The sequence below is a fragment of the Ovis aries genome, chromosome X (assembly GCF_016772045.2).
Source record: "Ovis aries strain OAR_USU_Benz2616 breed Rambouillet chromosome X, ARS-UI_Ramb_v3.0, whole genome shotgun sequence".
Lineage (NCBI taxonomy): Eukaryota > Metazoa > Chordata > Mammalia > Artiodactyla > Bovidae > Ovis > Ovis aries.
Window position 1 is genome coordinate 122,885,133 of NC_056080.1, and position 19,291 is coordinate 122,904,423.

General features: G+C 40.4%; 1 protein-coding gene across 1 annotated transcript in view; it reads left to right on the plus strand.

Annotated features, from left to right (window-relative positions):
• The first annotated feature begins 327 nt into the window (after positions 1–327).
• The window catches only part of TRPC5 (transient receptor potential cation channel subfamily C member 5), a 343,345-nt gene continuing 324,381 nt past the window's right edge, over positions 328–19,291 (plus strand). Inside the window, exon 1 of the mRNA XM_027963151.2 lies at positions 328–457. The gene's annotated coding sequence lies outside the window, so the exon portion shown is untranslated. The remainder of the gene's footprint in view (positions 458–19,291) is intronic.

A 19,291-nucleotide genomic window follows, 5' to 3' on the forward strand; every position in this document is an offset into this window, starting at 1 on the left:
AGCTATCTCTGTCAGTTTCCCGTGTCAGTTTCTTCCCGTGCTCTCACTGTGCAGTACGCTGCGTGAAGGGGGTGCGTGTGTTTGAAGGCACCCAGGTTGGGTCAGCGAGCCGGGAGAAGCTAGCGGGGACAAGGCAGGGGCACGAGTAGAGCAAAGAGTTTCGGGGTGCTGACGAAGGCGAAAGGTGAGCAGAGATGGCCAGCCACTGGGAAGTTTGGGAATGACTGAAAAGCGAAGGGAGAAACCACGCTAGGAGCGGGCACTTGCGCGCCTCGCCACACCCCGCCCCTTTCCCTGTGCTCATCCGCCCACCCGCCAGGCAGCCTCGAGGCCAGGCTGGGCTGTCCCAGGCGGCTGCTGTTGGCGCGCCGAGGGAGAACCGGTAAGGTGGCCGCACCGAGCTCCTTGGCTTCCAGACGCCAGACGACGGGGATCTGAACAAACCACTTGGTCTGGGGTAAGTCAACAGGCAGCCCAGAGCCTTATGGCTTTGCTGCCGGAGCGCTGCCAAAAGGCAGCGAGGTGCGGGATTGAATGAAGGTGCAGGGATGCTGAGGGCTGGGAGGTGCTAGCTGGCTGTGGGCTGGGGTGGTGGGGGGCAGAGCGAAGCCAGCAACAGATTGTTTTCGGACACAGGGAGAAAGATATGGTGGGACTCTAGAGGTGTTAGGACAAGGTGGCTCTTGACAGTGACCAAAAACGTTGTGTTTATTTGGGATGTTCCTCTAAATCAGCTTGTCTCTACCCCGGACAGTGATCTGAGATCAGTATCGACCCGAGAGACAGGAATGGAATAAAGACACTGGCCCTTTTGCCAAAAGCCACTTTAAGATGTGGAAAGCCAGGGGTGAGCTCATGAGGGCTCAGGAATCAGAGCCCCCATTCACCTTCTTTCTGTTTTGTATCCATCAAACTTACTTACGAAATGGCCAGATTCATTTTCCTGGCTCCTTAAAGGAATCAGGAAATACAAATGGGGAGACATCAGTCAGATCTCTGCTCAAAGTAGACACCCCTCCCCCCAAACACACACTGACTTGGACAAACAGTCATGATGGTCCCCCTCTTCAACACACACATAGGTACTGAGCTGTATTCACAGATCCTGATCTTTCTCCATGGTCTCTAAGAATGAAACTGGGAGAAGGGCTTTCTCCCCTTTGCCAACCTGGGGTCTTCTGGCCATAATCAGGTATGTGGTTGGTGATGGCTACCAAGGTTATTACTCCCTTGTGAAAAGCCTGGTGCTAGGAAACCAGTTGGGAAGACAGGATTTCTGAACTTTACCTGAGTTTATCATATGAGTAGAAGAGACAGGCTAATCAATAATGCACCCCTTAAAGACTGTGTGTGTCAGCCCTGGCTTCAAATGAGAAATATTTACTCCACTGACATGGCACTCAGATCCACTTGTCTATTTCTATACATTTATTTTCATGGCATTTAGCAGATATGTAAAGTTTACATCTTAGAATTCGTCCTTGTCTATTGTCAGTCTCAGGGTTTTGTGTTTTTTGGTTTTTTTTTTGGTGTTTTACAGATGTTGGTGTTTGGGATTATATCATGTTTCTTTTCCTATAGACTCTTAAAAAGCTGTGATATAAATGATGTTAAATGGTACCTTTCACCCAGTCTTTAACATTTGCTTATTCTAAATCAAAGACATGGAAATACATTCACACAGTACCAAGTTGGTCTCAAAGCAAATGTTTAGCCTAGGATAAAGAAAACCCACAAGGTTTCTCTATTTGCAAGGTTGAAGGAAAACCTGAATGCCACATGAAATCTGTTTGGTTCCTGGAAGATGCTGTTTTCACGAAGTTCTGGCATAGATAGATAGATAGATAGATAGAGTGTGTGTGGCGCTGCTTTCATAAAGTTGTAATACATATGGTATGTGTGTATTTTTTCAAGGACTCAGATCAACCCCATACAATCTGGGCTGTATGCTGCTGTAGCCGAGGGGGGAGTATTTGAATTTGTGCTTCCAAAGCATCCAGGCTCTTCTGTTAAACTGTCTATTTATCATTATGTTACTGGAATACAATGAATTACCCCTTTCCAACTCAGCAAATGAGAGAAACAGATTTTGCATTAAGTGGAACTGTTTATGTTGCGTCAGGCAATTTGTTCTAATGCTCACTGCTGAGAAAGAGAACAGAACAAGGATTATTCAAGTAGGATCTGAAAAGGTGCCCATTCTGTTACTTTTTTAGGCCATCATAAGCAAATATCTTCATAGGTTAAAATTACACTTTCCCATAAATAGCAAAGACCAGGTTGCAGACAGGTAGGAAAGAATCAGCAGCTTCCTGGTAGGGAAAGAATTGAAAGTGTCAACAGGAATGACACCGAAGGTGTGGGTCTCTCTTGGTTGAAAATCTGGTTGCTGCAGTGGATCCTGATCCATGGTTCCTCAGGGCATAAGGAGGTGTAAAGCGTGGGGATCCAGAACCAGGCAGTCTTCAGCTGTATTGACAGACATTCCCCTAGCTATAGTGTATACACCAATATAGAGACCTGGACCAGATAACATTTGCCATTTCTACCAGGATTGAGAACTATATTCCTACAATTCTATTCTTTCTAGAATTAACAACCAGAACGAGAATGACACACAGAACCACAGTGCTTAGAGAAGGCCAGGCCAGAAAATGACAGATGCAGTGGGGATGAAGAGGAAAAGGATAGGACAGAACCCAAAGATGTTTTGAAACACGGAAAGAAAACCATCCAGATGTTTGCTTTCTTTTGCTTTGGCAGGGGATGGGGTTAGTCCAAAACACTGCTTAGGAAGTGAAGCACCCTAACATTGCCTAGCCTATGGTTTACCTTGTAAACACTGTAAAACAGAATTACATAGAACCTGAGAACGGGAGCCCCGGAGTAAATTTACACTTTTACCGTCTCATTCCACTCATTAGCATATTAAATTCCAATCTATGAGCCATTCAGGTGCTTAATTATTGAATGGATAATTTCAAACATGTCATTCTATTGCCCTCCAGTCTGCTTCCAAATATTTTAAGTTGTCTTGACCATGGCTCCATCACTGAAACAGAGGGACAAAAACATTTCTGTCTGCTTTACTTCTGCCAAAGCTTCTTGTTTTCAGCTAAGTACACAAAACCATTCAGAAGCTTTCTGGGAGCTGGTGGGGAATATGAGGGACAGGACCTTTCTCCCCAAAGTGCCCTCCCTGTGCCTTGAGATGCCACTAACCTAATCTGCCCTGGTTAGTTTCCAGGTTTCTAGGGAGGGATGTGACAAAGTTTGCAGCCTGCAGACAGAAATGATGCCTAATCCTAGGCAGAAGTTGTAGCTAATCAGCCCAAGACCAAGGCTAAGCTGAGGCTAGCCACTGAGTCCAGAGCTCAGTGGCTGTGATTTCCATAGTCTCATCCTTTCTAAACTCATATAGCAGTCCTTCTGCTGATGGGTCTCTCAAATGCTTTGTCCAGTGAGACCAACCAACCCATCCCAATGGCAAGGGATGAATCCTAAATGACTCAGCTATGATTTCATAACCAAACATGTACACCATACTTACTTGAGCAAAAATAGATGATTTCAAAAACTAATGATAATAAAAGCTGGTGGAGCAAAGCAAAAACTGCAGTTCACTTGGTCAGGGAACTATGCAAGCTCCCTAGGTTTGGTTGTCCATCATTCACTGTGGAGTTGATGCTAGTAGCCCATGAAATCGCCCCAGCTTTTTGCCTTAGCAAAGGCAAAGAAAAAGCTGATGGTGGGAAATAAACAGTGATCTTGGCAGGGTCCAATCCCCTCATTTCTCCTATAAAGAAATTGAGGCCCAGAGAGTAGAAATGACTTTCCCAAATCAGAGAACTAGCTAGTGACACAACCAAAACCAGAACTCAGGACTGCCTGTGTTCATATATTCAATATATATTGAATATATTTCCTAGATCCTTTTGGAGATCTTTCAAAAAAATTAAGAGGTAACAAAGGCCAAGTTTACCAGGTTCACAGCACTCTACTCCAATGCTGGGTTTATACCTAAAAGTTTATTGCCATATCTTTGTGGCTTGCCTTCTCACCCACTATCTGCCCCCAACACACACACACACACACACACACACACACACGCACACGCACACGCACACGCACACACACACTTATCTTGCTGGCTAGGAAAATGTGACATATGCCTACAGCCAGTATATTCATGTGGAGGGCAGAATTAAACATGATAAAGATTTAGTTGCTCACACTTATCTGATTGACCTGGCTCACACCACCAACAGCAAGGCATCTAGAACACCCAGTCTCTGCTACTCCTATTAGTTTTGAGGAATGGAAGCTGGTGGAATCTGGTAACTATGGTTTAGGCTTTGTACACTCAGAATAAGCACCCATTAATGTGCATGCATACACAAACACACACACACACTTTCTGAAAAATTAAAACAAAGGAAATAGAAAAGACAAGACTGATGGTTTTTATAGTAGAGTATGAGAAGAAGGAAGCTTTGCAGGGAGGGTGTTGTTTCCTTCCTCCATTCTTTAGCCCTGATGCCTGATTTCCACGATTCCCAAACTAGTTTCTTTTAGGATTAGAGAAAATACATTGAAAAAACATGTCTATTACAGCCAAGAAGGAAGATATGAAGAATTTCCACATTATAATATCACAAGGATAGGAAAGAGAGATTAGAATGGAGTAGGCTAAGGCCTTGCTACTTCACGTATGGTCCTCACACCAGTAGTGGCATTACGCCCGGTGGATGTTTATAAATACAGAATCTCAGACCCTTCCTCAGACCTACCAAATTAGAATCTGACATTTAAGAATGTCCCCCAGTGATTTTTTGGTATGCTAAAGTTTGAGAGGCTAGAGCTTATCCCAAAATGCATTGGAAATCATTTGAAAATAAACAATTACCTACTGGGCATGTAGGGACAATTCATGCAGCATATAATTTTTATATATATATATATATATACACACACACACATATATATACATAAGTATATATATATATATATATATACACATATATATAGATAGATATACATATATATATATATAAACTTTCCCCAGGTCCACTTCTCTTTGTATTCAGTATAAAAGCCTTTAAGTGTGGGCAAAAGAGTTGATTGAAAGGAAATCAGGCCATAGGATTGTACTGTTTACCTGGGTTTAGAGACTCACACAAACCTGAGTTCAAATTCTGGCCCTACCCCTCGGCCTCTGGGGTAGGAGCCCTGAGTCCAGGATGCTGGACTTTCAGAAAATTCCCAGGCCCATGGAATATTAATCAGCATGCACTCTCCTAGAGGTATCTATCTGGACACCAAGACCTGGCTCCACCTAACTGCTTCTAGGCTCCACTGATAGACACCTCATACCAAACAACCAGCAAGACAGGAACACAGCCCCATTTATCAAGCTGTCTAAAGTCATACTAAGCTCACAGACACCCCATGACAGACTACCTGTTGTGACCCTGCCCGTCAGAGGGAAAAGATTCATCTCCACCCACCAGAGCACAGGTACCAGTCTCTCCCACCAGGAAGCCTACACAAGCCCCTGGACCAACCTCAGCCACCACAGGGCAGACAACAGAAGCAAGAGGGACTATGATCCTGTAGCCTGCATAAACACAATAGGTTAGAAAAATGAGATGACAGAAAAATATGTTGTAGATGAAGGAGCAAGATAAAAACCTAAAGACCAAATAAATAAAGAGGAAAGAGGCAATCTACCTGAAAAAAAGAGCTCAGAGTAATGATAGTAAAGATTATCCAAGATCTCAGAAATAGAATAGAGGCACAGATTGAGATGATACAAGAAATGTTTAACAAGGACCTAGAAGAACTAGAGCAAGCAATCAGTGATGAACAACAGAATAACTGAAATGAAAAATACACTAGAAGGAATCAATAGCAGAATAACTGAGGCAGAAGAACAGATCAGTGAGCTGGAAGATAGAATGGTAGAAATAACTGTAGCAGAGCAGAATAAAGAAAAAAGAATGAAAAGAAATGAGGAAAGTCTCAGAGACCTTTGGAACAACATTAAATACACCAACATTCAAATTATAGGGGTACCAGAAGAAGAGAAAGAGTCTGGGAAAATATTTGAAGTGATTATAGTCAAAAACTTCCCTGACATGGGAAAGGAAATAGTCAATCAAGTCCAGGAAGTGCAGAGTCCCATACAGGATAAGCCCAAGGAGAAACATCTTGAGACACATTAATAAAACTAACGAAAATTAAATACACAGAAAAAGTATTAAAAGCAGCAAGGGGAAAAGTGACAAATAACATAATGTACAAGAGAATCCTGATGAAGTTATCAGCTGATTTTTCAGTAGAAATTCTGCAGGCCAGAAGGGAGTGGCTGGACATATTTAAAGTGATGAAAGGGAAAAACCTAAAACCAAGAATATTCACCCAGTGAGGTTCTCATTTATATTTGACAGAGAAATCAAAAGCCTGACGAACAAGCAACAGTTAAACCAAACCAACTTTACAACAAATGCTGTAGGAATTCCTTAGATGGGCAACACAAGAGAAGGAAAAGATCTACAAAAACATATCCAAAATAAATAAGAAAATGGTAAAAGGAATATACATATTGATAGTTACCTTAAATATAATGGATTAAGTATTCCAAGCAAAAGGCACCAACTGGCTGATTGGATACAAAAACAAAACGCATATATATCTTTTTGTGACCCCGTGGACTGTAGGCTTCTCTGTCCCTGGTATTCTCCAGGCAAGAATACTGGAGTGGGTTGCCATTTCCTTCTCCAGGGGATCTTCCCGACCCAGGGATCGAACCCGGGTCTCCCACATTGGAGGCAGATGCTTTAACCTCTGAGCCACCAGGGAAGCCCCACTTCAGACTTAGGGACACATACAGACTGAAGATGAGGGGATAGAAAAAAAAATATTCCAAGAAAATAGAAATCAAAAGAAAGTTGGAACATCAATACTCATATCAGACAAAATGTTCTCTAAAATAAAGACTGTCACAAGAGACAAGGAAGGACACTACATAATGATCAAGGGATCAACCCAAAAAGAATAAACAAATGTAAACATTTACACACCAAACACAAGAGTACTTCAATACATAAGGTAAGGGCTAAAAGCCATCAGTGGGCTTCCCTGATTGTTCAGTTAGTAAATAATCTGCCTGCAGTGCAGGAGACCCCGGTTCAATTCTTGGGTTGGGAAGATTCGCTGGATAAGGGATAGGCTACTTACTCCAGTATTCTTGGGCTTTCCTTGTGGCTCAGCTGGTAAAGAATCTTCCTGCAATGTGGGAGACCTGGGTTCGATCCCTGGGTTGGGAAGATCTACTGCAGAAGGGAAAGGCTACCCACTCCAGTATTCTAGCCTGGAGAATTCCATGAACTGTATAGCCCATGGGGTCACAAAGAGTTGGACACGACTGAGCGACTTTCACTTCATTTCACTTCAAAAGCCATCAATGGGGAAATTGACAATAACACCATGACACTTGGGGACTTTAACACTTCACTTAGACCAATGGATAGTTCATTCAGACAGGAAATTAATAAATAAACAGAACCTTAAATGACAGATTACGCCAGATAGACTTAACTGATATTTATAGGACATTTCATCCAAAAGCAGCAGAATACACCTTCTTCTCAAGTGCACAAGGAACATTTCCTAGGTTGATCACATCTTGGGTCACAAATCAAGCCTTGGTAAATTTAAGAAAATTGAAATCATGTCAAGAATCTTTTCTAACCACAATCTATGAGGTTAGAGATCAATTACAGGAAAAAAAATTTTTTAAAAAATCACAAACACATGGAAGCTAAACAATATGCTACTAAATAACCAAGACATCACTGAAGAAATCAGAGGAAATTTTAAAAATACCTAAAAGCAAATGACAACAAAACCTCAATGACCCAAAACCAATGGGACACAGTGAAAGCAGTTCTAAGAGGGATGTTTATAGCAATATAGTGTTACCTCAGGAAACAAGAACAATCTCAAATAAACAACCTAATCATACACCTAATGCAACTAGACAAAAAACAAGCATAACCCAAAATTAATAGAAGGAAAGAAATCATAAAGATCAGATCAGAAGTGAATGCAATTTATATGAAGAAAATAATAGCAAAGATCAGTGAAACTAAAAGCTGGTTCTTTGAGAAGATAAAATTGATAAACCTTTAGCCACTATAAGACACTGGCATACTGTGAATAATCAATACATTGAAGATATAATATTATTATAATCAATAATATTTGGCCAATAATTTTAGTTTACTAGAAAATTAGCTATATGATGTTATACCTTGAGGCATGTAACATCTATTTCTAATTGGTGTAAGTCAGGTTGGGCTTTCCACAGATAAAACACCAAGAAATACACACAAAGCAAAATATATTTGAGGCTTCGAAACAAATATTATTCAGAAAGAATTACAATTGAATTACTCTATGAATCACTTCATAGAGTAAGGCTGAAATCATAAGTAGCTTTATTTTATATGGTATGTCTCAAAATTAGGAAGTTAGAAAGTTAGTGAGACTCTCTCTGCATGTGTTTTGCATATATGCAACAGGCAAACATATGCACACACAGAAAGAGAAACACACACACTGTGTTCTGATGGAGCAACTGTGAAAAAAATCAAGGCTGAAACAGCATTCTAGGGGCAGAACTGAATATTACAAGACTTCTGGCCTGATGATAATCTATAAAATGGGTGAATAATACGTCTTATTTCATAGGAAGGATGTGAGATGATATGGGTAAAAGAAAGGATGCAAGTAAAGGCATAGCAGAAAACTCAAATTTTTAAAGCCTAAGACTACAAACGAGACAAAAATATTATACTTAAATCTTGAGCTAAGCTGCAATAATTTTCCTCCAGCAAGTAATGACTTGATGCTAGATAAGAAATAATTTACCATATCAACACACATCTTACAAAGATCAGCTCAACAATAACAGTTGAGGCCTAGACAGTGCTGATTTATGTGCCAAGCATTTCACATGTAGTATCTCATTTAAACTTCCACAACGCTATGAAAAGGTACATTATCATGCTTATTTCACAGATAAAACTAAAGCTCAAAGGAATTCATTAAGTTGCTTATTTTATGATTTGTGGACATAGGTAAATACTATACCTATCACTATTTCACAGGTGAAAAAATAAGCAACTCCTGTCTCCTCCCAGCCCATGGTTCTCCCTACCTCCTCAACTTTCACACCTGTAAAATATGATAGGTAGAGTACCTATGGATTTCAGTAATTCTGTAAGTTACAATAAGTTTTATAAAATCCAGTAAAATCACTAAGCACTTGATTCATCTAAAAACTTATTAGTAGCTAGATAGCTTAATGGCAAAGACAAAGAGACAGACACCACAACTTCTGGACCCCAGTCCTTTGGTTTAAGGTTTAAGACATCCAGTTTCTATTGGATCTGAGGTTGCCCAACATCCATTGATTTTCAAGAGGATCAGATTAGTATGGTATCAATAATCTTCTAACATAAAATATAGATCATTAATTTCTAAGATTTCTGTGATCACCCTAAATTAACAATAGCAGTTGATACAAATTATTGAAAATCTTTCTATGAGTTCTCTATTGTGGCTATAACAACCACAAATTGAGCAGTTTAAAACAACACAAATTTATTATTGTTATTATTCTATAGGTCAGAAGTCTGACATAGGGATCAGTGGGCTAATATCAAAGTGTCAGTAGGACTGCATTCTCTACTGGACATTCTAGGAGAGAATCAGGACTGCATTCTTTACTGGACATTCTAGGAGAGAATCTATCTCCTTACGTATTCAGTTGGCATAATTCACTTCCTTGCAGTTGTAGAACTGAAGTCCAGTTTGTTTTGTTTTTTTTTGTTTTTTTGCTGTCAATTCAATGCCATTCCTAACTTCTACAGGCCCCCACATTCTTTGATCTGTGGTCCCATACCTCCGATTTCAAAGCCAATCGGGGTAGGTTGATCCCCTCTCACAATTTGAATTTCCCCTGCCTCTACTTCCATTGCATCTTTGTTTGCTTTCCTCTTCTGTTTTTAAGAACCCACGTGATCACATTGGGCCTACCTGTATCATCCAGTTTAATCTCCCAATTTTAAGATTTCATCTGAATTAGCAACCTTAGCTCCATCTGAAAAATCACTTTTGCCATGTAACCTAACATACTGACATGTTCTGGGGGTGTGCTGACATATTTACATGGCCATTATGTCGCCTACCATAATCTCATGTGTGGAGTGCTACAAATACATTATCTGAAATAGCCTTCAGTCTCTAAATGATAGGTATTAATATTACTGCCCCCAGTTCACAGATGAGGAAATAGGATCAGGCAAGTTAACTTGTGTGCCTGATATTGTACAGCTAGTAAATGGTGGAGGCAGGATGGGACACAGGTCTCTTCCTCCAAATCTCACATTTTCCCCTTGGTTTGCATTAGAATGCCTCCTCATTATCAGAAAACTCTTTTGATTGTTATTTTTGTTTTCCTTGTTTGTTATGTTTGTGTGTACTTGCTGTTTTTTATTTATATTTTTGAATAGGTGATTTATGCCCATTGTTTGAAAATCAAAATGTATAAAAAGGTATTCAGTCCAAAGCCTTGCTTCCACTGTTTCCCAGCTGCTTGGTTACCACCACCCCTGCCCCATTTTATATTTTTTTTCCCTCTAGAACTTCTGAATGAAAATACAAGAAACTATGAATTGATGTACAGAAAGATTTTTACATCATAACAAAATCTCTCAAGCTGCAGCTCAAATTCATTTTGTCCTTTTGCTGCATTCTTAGTATAACTCCACTTTGGAAGAACTATCATCTGTATTAAGGGACAAATCTTTGGGCTGATCAATTATGCAAGTGATTGGTGACTGTACCCACTTTCTAAAATGTTTTTATAGCACCCATTGACCCCATAGTGCTCACCTGAATACTCTATACATCACACAACTCAAATGCCTCAATATTCTTACCTATCACACCCATTTTATCTGAACATTCCAGAATCCTAGAATTCCAGGAAGCACAAACACAAGAGGGGAGGGGTAGGGAGAGAGGGAGGGAGAGAAATGTCCACAGTGCACACAATGGGGGGAGGGAGGCCATTAAAAATTCATGAAATGTAGTTATAATTATCCCATAGAGTAAAAAGGTGATCATATTTTTAGTATCAATAAGCCCAATATCTTATTTGTAAATAACCTTTTCAGAATTGACATAACTTTCCATCTAACTTGCAAGAGAACATGGAACTCTTGCATAATTGTAAACATTGAAACAGACTACCATATAGTTGGGTAGCCTGTAATATGTCAACAGGCAGAGAACAAAAGATGACAAGTTTGTTTTCAACAAAGAATTGAGTAAAACTGATAACAAAATCAATACACCACAGTTAATTATTTCTGTTATCCCTGCCATGGACTTTGTAACTTAAGAACTGCTTATTCTCAGCATATCAGTTGCATGCAGTATATATACTTGCCTTCTCATAGCACAAAACAGAACATCTTCTTTGTTTGCTTCTATCTTTTAACCCAGTGTTTTCAATATGTGAGCAATGATTCATTAATGTACTGTGAAATCAGTTGAGTAGTTCACCACCATTTTTAAATGAAATAGATTAAAAGAGAAAAATGTGAATCACATGTAGTAAGAGCAAACATTGTTTCATGAAACTTTTATTCAGTAGTGTATGTGTATGAGTCTAAGTGTGAGAGTGTGGTGAATATATATGTGTTTGTGTGCATGTGCATGTATTTCTGTGTATGCTGGATTCAATGTAATTTTTTATTTTTTTGCTGTGGGTTATTGTCAAAAAGTTTGATAAATATTGCTTTGAATTATTGGAACCACTGACCAGATGTTATAAATAATCATAAATAAATGAATCTGCCTAAATATAAAAGGGCTTCCCAGATGGCTCAGTGGTAAAGAATCTGGCTGCCTTGCCTGGAGAATCCCATGGACAGAGGAGCCTGGCAGGCTACAGTCCATGGGGTTGCAAAGAGTCAGAGATGACTTATTGATGAAACAACAACAAAGATACATTAAAACCTTGGTCTTCCTGAGCTATTAGGGGATTCTATGATATCCTTTGGCATTGTGGTACCTAATCTGTGGCAATGCCCAGGAGGCAGTAAGTATCCAAAGAAAAACTTAGAAATCCAATAAAAATTGAAATGTGTTCTCTCTGTGACGCAAGAACATCTGGGGATTTATGACATCTGGATTTGGAACTGACCTTCTCAGTTGTCACTTCCATTGCCATCTCTTGGGTACAGTGGTTCAGGGGCCTTGGCCAGTGCTGAACATTGCCTGAAAGTCTGTGACTTAAATAAAATAAAGAGTCAGTTTATGCTGTAGACTGTGCTGTCATTTTCACACAATGGTCATCCCTAGAAACTTGTCCTAGATTGCTAACATTTAGTCTAATAAATACCAAGCGATGAAGAAAGATTTATAGGAAGGCGTGTGTAGTAGGTGTGTGTGTGCTCAGCCACTCAGTCATGCCCAGCTCTTTGTGACTCTTTAGACTGTAAGTCCATGGGATTTTCCAGGCAAGAATCCTCGAGTGGGTTGCCTTTCCTCCTCCAGGTGATCTTCCCAACCCAGGGACTGAACTAGTGTCTGAGTCTCCTGCCTCGTCAGGTGGATTCTTTACCACTGAGCAACCTGGGAAGCCCCTGTAGGAAAGAATGTTTAGGGATAAATCAAAGAAGGAACTGATGAAGTGGTGTAGGATTGCAGCAAAGGAGATTTTCACATTTTCATAGATAATTATATCAGAGAAGAGAAAAATGAGAGGGCTCATGGGGAGGAAAGAAAGAGGAGCATGTTAAGTACTAATTAAACAATCTAATCTTCTTAGTGTTATCTGAGCCCCTACTGTCAATCACTTGACAGATATTCACTGAGTGCAGACCAAAATTCAGGCCCATCCCTTCCCTCCAGTAGCTCACAAGATGATTAAGAGTGAATTGGATAAAGTAAAACTGTTGTATGGCTGAGTAGGACACTGTCATTTAATCCATTCATGGAAATCTATGCAGGTGCATCTAAGAGAGAGAGCTAGAAAATTAGGTTGTGGTAAAATTATAAAGGAGTACGTCAAGGCTGTATATTGTTGCCCTGCTTATTCAACTTATATGCAGAGTACATCATGAGAAACGCTGGGCTGGAAGAAGCACAAGCTGGAATCAAGATTGCCGGGAGAAATATCAATAACCTCAGATATGCCGATGACACCACCAATATGGCAGAAAGTGAAGAGGAACTAAAAAGCCTCTTGATGAAAGCGAAAGAGGAGAGTGAAAAAGTTAGCTTAAAGCTCAACATTCAGAAAACACAGATCATGGCATCCGGTCCCATCACTTCATGGGAAATAGATGGGGAAACAGTGTCAGACTTTATTTTGGGGGCTCCAAAATCACTGCAGATGGTGACTGCAGCCATGAAATTAAAAGACGCTTACTCCTTGGAAGGAAAGTAATGACCAACTTAGATAGCATATTAAAAAGCAGAGATATTACTTTGCCAACAAAGTTCCATCTAGTTAAGGCTATGGTTTTTCCAGTGGTCATGTATGGATGTGAGAGTTGGACTGTGAAGAAAGCTGAGCACTGAAGACTTGCTTTTGAACTGTGGTGTTGGAGAAGACTCTTGAGAGTCCCTTGAACTGCAAGGAGATCCACCCAGTCCATCCTAAAGGAGATCAGTCTTGGGTGTTCTTTGGAAGAACTGATGCTAAAGCTGAAACTCCAGTACTTTGGCCACCTCATGCAAAGAGCTGACTCATTGGAAAAGACCCTGATGCTGGGAGGGATTGAGAGCAGGAGGAGAAGGGGATGACAGAGGACAAGATGGCTGGATGGCATCATCGACTCGATGGACATGAGTCTGAGTGAACTCCGGGAGTTGGTGATGGACAGGGAGGCCTGGCGTGCTGTGATTCATGGGGTTGCAAAGAGTCGGACACGACTGAGCAACTGAACTGAATTGAACTGAAAATTGTGAAGGGCTTTATATGTTAGGATATGATTTAATCCATTCATGGAAATCTATGCAGACCCATCTAAGAGAGAGAGCTGGGGAGTTAGGTTGTAGTACAATTGTGAAGGGCTTTACATGTTAGGATGTGGCTAGATTTATTGTTTTTTATGGCTAAGTGTATTATTTTATTTATCAGTTATTAATAACACAAACTAATTTTAATAAATATTTTCTGATTTTCAGAAATGATTTTTCCCCCAGAATCTAAAGTTTTCCATCTTCCTTTAATGTCCATGGTGATGGAGTTTCTTTTCTTTTTTTTTTTTTTAATCTTTTATTTTTACTTTATTTTACTTTACAATACTGTATGGTTTTGCCATACATTGACATGAATCCCCATGGGTGTACATGCGTTCCCAAACATGAACCCCTCTCCCACCTCCCTCCCCATAACATCTCTCTGGGTCATCACCATGCACCAGCCCCAAGCATGCTGTATCCTGTGTTGGACATAGACTGGCGATTCGGTTCTTACATGATAGTATACATGTTACAATTCCATTCTCCCAAATCATCCTACCCTCTCCCTCTCCCTCTGAGTCCAAATGTCCGTTATACACATCTGTGTCTTTTTTGCTGTTTTGCATACAGGGTCGTCATGGCCATCTTTCTAAATTCCATATATATGTGTTAGTATACTGTATTGGTGTTTTTCTTTCTGGCTTACTTCACTCTGTATAATCGGCTCCAGTTTCATCCATCTCATCAGAACTGATTTAAATATATTCTTCTTAACGGCTGAGTAATACTCCATTGTGTATATGTACCACAGCTTTCTTATCCATTCGTCTGCTGATGGACATCTAGGTTGTTTCCATGTCCTGGATATTATAAACAGTGCTGCGATGAACATTGGGGTACACGTGTCTCTTTCAATTCTGGTTTCCGCGGTGTGTATGCCCAGCGGTGGGATTGCTGGGTCATAAGGTAGTTCTATTTGCAATTTTTTAAGGAATCTCCACACTGTTCTCCAAAGTGGCTGTACTAGTTTGCATTCCCACCAACAGTGTAGGAGGGTTCCCTTTTCTTCACACCCTCTCCAGCATTTATTGCTTGCAGATTTTTGGATCGCAGACATTCTGACTGGTGTGATTTAATGTATGAAACAAGGATAGCAATGGATTGTTAGATAAATAATGATAGCAATGTCTGGGATGATTATCCTGGAAATGGTATGTAGAATACCAAGGACTGATGGAGGAGCAAATAATGGCAGGTGTACCAGTTAGGAAGCAGTTACAGAAATCCATGTATGAGGAGTAAATGGCACCGTGGTTAAGTATGAAATGTGAGTCCAAATCCATTTTGGTGTTATTCTTACTCTGCCACACTGATCTTAGTTTTCTCATCTATGAAAAGAGTTATTAAGAAGACCTACCTTATAGGAATGATATGACGATAAATGAGTTAATACATATAAAGCACTTAGCCCAGTATCTTGCCGTAACAAGCACCAACCCACATATAACAGCTCTAGTTTTTATTATTATTGTTACTGTAGTAATGGGGCAGGAAAGGATGGGGTATAAGAGAAACCATAAAGGAACAGTTCAGTTCAGTTCAGTCGCTCAGTCGTGTCCGAATCTTTGCGACTCCATGAATCACAGCACACCAGGCCTCCCTGTCCGTCACCAACTCCCGGACTTCACTCAGATTCACGTCCATTGGGTCAGTGATGCCATCCAGCCATCTCATCCTCTGTCGTTCCCTTCTCCTCCGGCCCCAATCCCTCCCAGCATCACAGTCTTTTCCAATGAGTCAACTCTTCACATGAGGTGGCCAAAGTACTGGAGTTTCAGCTTTAGCATCATTCCTTCCAAAGAACACTCAGGAATGATCTCCTTCAGAATGGACTGATTGGATCTCCTTGCAGTCCAAGGGACTCTCAAGAGTCTTCTCCAACACCACAGTTCAAAAGCATCAATTCTTTGGCGCTCAGCCTTCTTCACAGTCCAACTCTCACATCTATACATGACTACTGGAAAAACCACAGCCTTGACTAGTCGGACCTTAGTTGGCAAAGTAATGTCTCTGCTTTTGAATATGCTATCTAGGTTGGTCATAACTTTCCTTCCAAGGAGTAAGCGTCTTTTAATTTCATGGCTGCAATCACCATCTGCAGTGATTTTGGAGCCCAAAAAAATAAAGTCTGACACTGTTTCCACTGTTTCACCATCTATTTCCCATGAAGTGATGGGACCAGATGCCATGATCTTCCTTTTCTGAATGTTGAGCTTTATGTCAACTTTTTCACTTTCCTCTTTCACTTTCATCAAGAGGCTTTTAGTTCCTCTTCACTTTCTGCCATAAGTGTGGTGTCATCGGCACATCTGAGGTTATTGATATTTCTCCCGGCAATCTTGATTCCAGCTTGTGCTTCTTCCAGTCCAGCGTTTCTCATGATGTATTCTGCATAGAAGTTAAATAAGCAGGATGACAATATACAGCCTTGACATACTCCTTTTCCTGTTTGGAACCAGTCTGTTGTTCCATGTCCAGTTCTAACTGTTGCTTCCTGACATGCATACAGATTTCTCAAGAGGCAGGTCAGGTGGTCTGGTATTCCCATCTCTTGAAGAATTTTCCACAGTTTATTGTGATCCACACAGTCAAAGGCTTTGGCATAGTCAATAAAGCAGAAGTAGATGTTTTTCTGGAACTCTCTTGCTTTTTCCTTGATCCAGCGGATGTTGGCAATTTGATCTCTGATTCCTCTGCCTTTTCTAAAACCAGCTTGAACATCAGGAAGTTCACGGTTCACGTATTGCTGAAGCCTGGCTTGGAGAACTTTGAGCATTACTTTACTAGCATGTGAGATGAGTGCAATTGTGCGGTAGTTTGAGCATTCTTTGGCATTGCCTTTCTTTGGGATTGGAATGGAAACTGACCTCTTCCAGTCCTGTGGCCACTGCTGAGTTTTCCAAATTTGTTGGCATATAGAGTACAGCACTTTCACAGCATCATCTTTCAGGATTTGAAATAGCTCCACTGGAATTCCATGACCTCCACTAGCTTTGTTCGTAGTGATGCTTTCTAAGGCCCACTTGACTTCACATTCCAGGATGTCTGGCTCTAGATGAGTGATCACACCATCATGATTATCTGGGTCGTGAAGATCTTTTTTGTACAGTTCTCTGTGTATTCTTTCCACCTCTTCCTAATATCTTCTGCTTCTGTTAGATCCATAACATTTTTGTCCGTTATCGAGCCCATCTTTGCATGAAATGTTCCCTTGGTATCTCTAATTTTCTTGAAGAGATCTCTAGTCTTTCCCATTCTGTTCTTTTCCTCTATTTCTTTGCATTGATCGCTGAGGAAGGCTTTCTTATCTCTTCTTGCTATTCTCTGGAACTCTGCATTCAGATGCTTATATCTTTCCTTTCTCCTTTGCTTTTTGCTTCTCTTCTTTTCACAACTATTTGTAAGGCCTCCCCAGACAGCCATTTTGCTTTTTTGCATTTCTTTTCCATGGGAATGGTCTTGATCCCTGTCTCCTGTACAATGTCACGAACCTCATTCCATAGTTCATCAGGCACTCTATCTATCACATCTAGGCCCTTAAATCTATTTCTCACTTCCACTGTATAATCATAAGGGATTTGATTTATGTCATACCTGAATGGTCTAGTGGTTTTCCCTACTTTCTTCAATTTCAGTCTGAATTTGGTAGTAAGGAGTTCATGATCTGAACTACAGTCAGCTCCTTGTCTTGTTTTTGTTGACTGTATAGAGCTTCTCCATCTTTGGCTGCAAAGAACCCATAAAGGAACAGTGGATATATTATGGTAAATCCCTGTGTATGTATGATGAAAGTAGTCAAAGTTGACTTCAAGTTTTGTGTAACAGAATGATGATGCCATAAGGAAATGTGAAGGTGGGGTGAGATGGGAGGATGATCAGTTGAGATTTTGATAGACAGGTTTGAGGTCAGGCCAGACATCCTCATGAAAATGTCCACCAAGAAATTCAGATGTAGGAATGGAGCTCAGGAAGGAAGTTAGAAAATGAGATGAAAATTTGGGAAGTCATAGATATACATATAAAAGTTTTATCTCTAAAAAATAGATTGAAAATCTCTGTGGAAGAAACTCAGAAGGCAGGGGTGGGGAGATAAATAGAACCTTGTGGTCCATGTTAATTGTAGGTAGAGGAGCCAGAGAAAGAGTGATGGAAGGCATAAGGAGAACTGTGCAAGGCATAGTGGAGAACTCAGAGGAAGGACATTCTATGTCTTGTGAACTTAAGATGCAATAATCCCATTGAAACAATATGACTATGAGACTTGTGACAGAGAACATTATACAGTATGGAATATGTAATACTGATATTCAATTTGAAACATAAAGTCCTTGGTTCCAAAATATGCCTTATTTTATTGAATAGAGAGGTGAAGAAGGTGTCATGGGTGTTTTAGCCCTTGAATGATAGATACTATTTGAAGATATATGGGGGGATGCATTTCAGATGAGAGGAATCATGTGATCAAAGGCTAGGAGTTAGAAATGGGCACACTGAGTTTAAGGGAGAGAGAGGAGATCCATCTGACAGGAGCGAAGGGATGGAGATTAGGAAAGGGAAGGAGATTAGGAAAGGGAAGAGAGGGAAAATTTTTTCACATCAACCATGTAGTCAATCTCCGGTCCCAAGTGAGGAGAGATTTAAAATGTTCAGTTTCATCTTCACTTTAAAGCTGGATGTTTCATGTCATTTCTTTTTTTATAACATGAAACTGGACTTCCAGTTTTCTCAGTTCAATGAGTGAACAGTGTCACTGTTAACACGAAGAGGGAATGTTGGGGGCAAAAGAGCAGGTATGGGTAAGGGGATACAAGAGTGGGAGAGAGATGATGAGTTAAGTGTGGGACATGCTGAGGCCAAGGTGCCAGTGGACACCCAAGCACAGATGTTAAATAGGCTGATATGTGGGCCTAGGATTCAAAATAGAAGTCTGAGCTGGAGAGATAGATTAGGAAATCAACATCCCATCATAGTAACACAATAATAACAATGGTGATGGCAACTATTTTATTGAAAATACACTACATTAAAGGCATGGTTGGGGGAGTTTTCCAAGTAGTAAATCATGTAACCTTCACAACAGCCCTGTAAGTTCACACAAGTAGTGTCTATTGGAGCTAGGATTTAAACCCAGGCAAGTAAAACTCCAAAGCCCATGTACTGAGCTACTACATTAACAAACAAG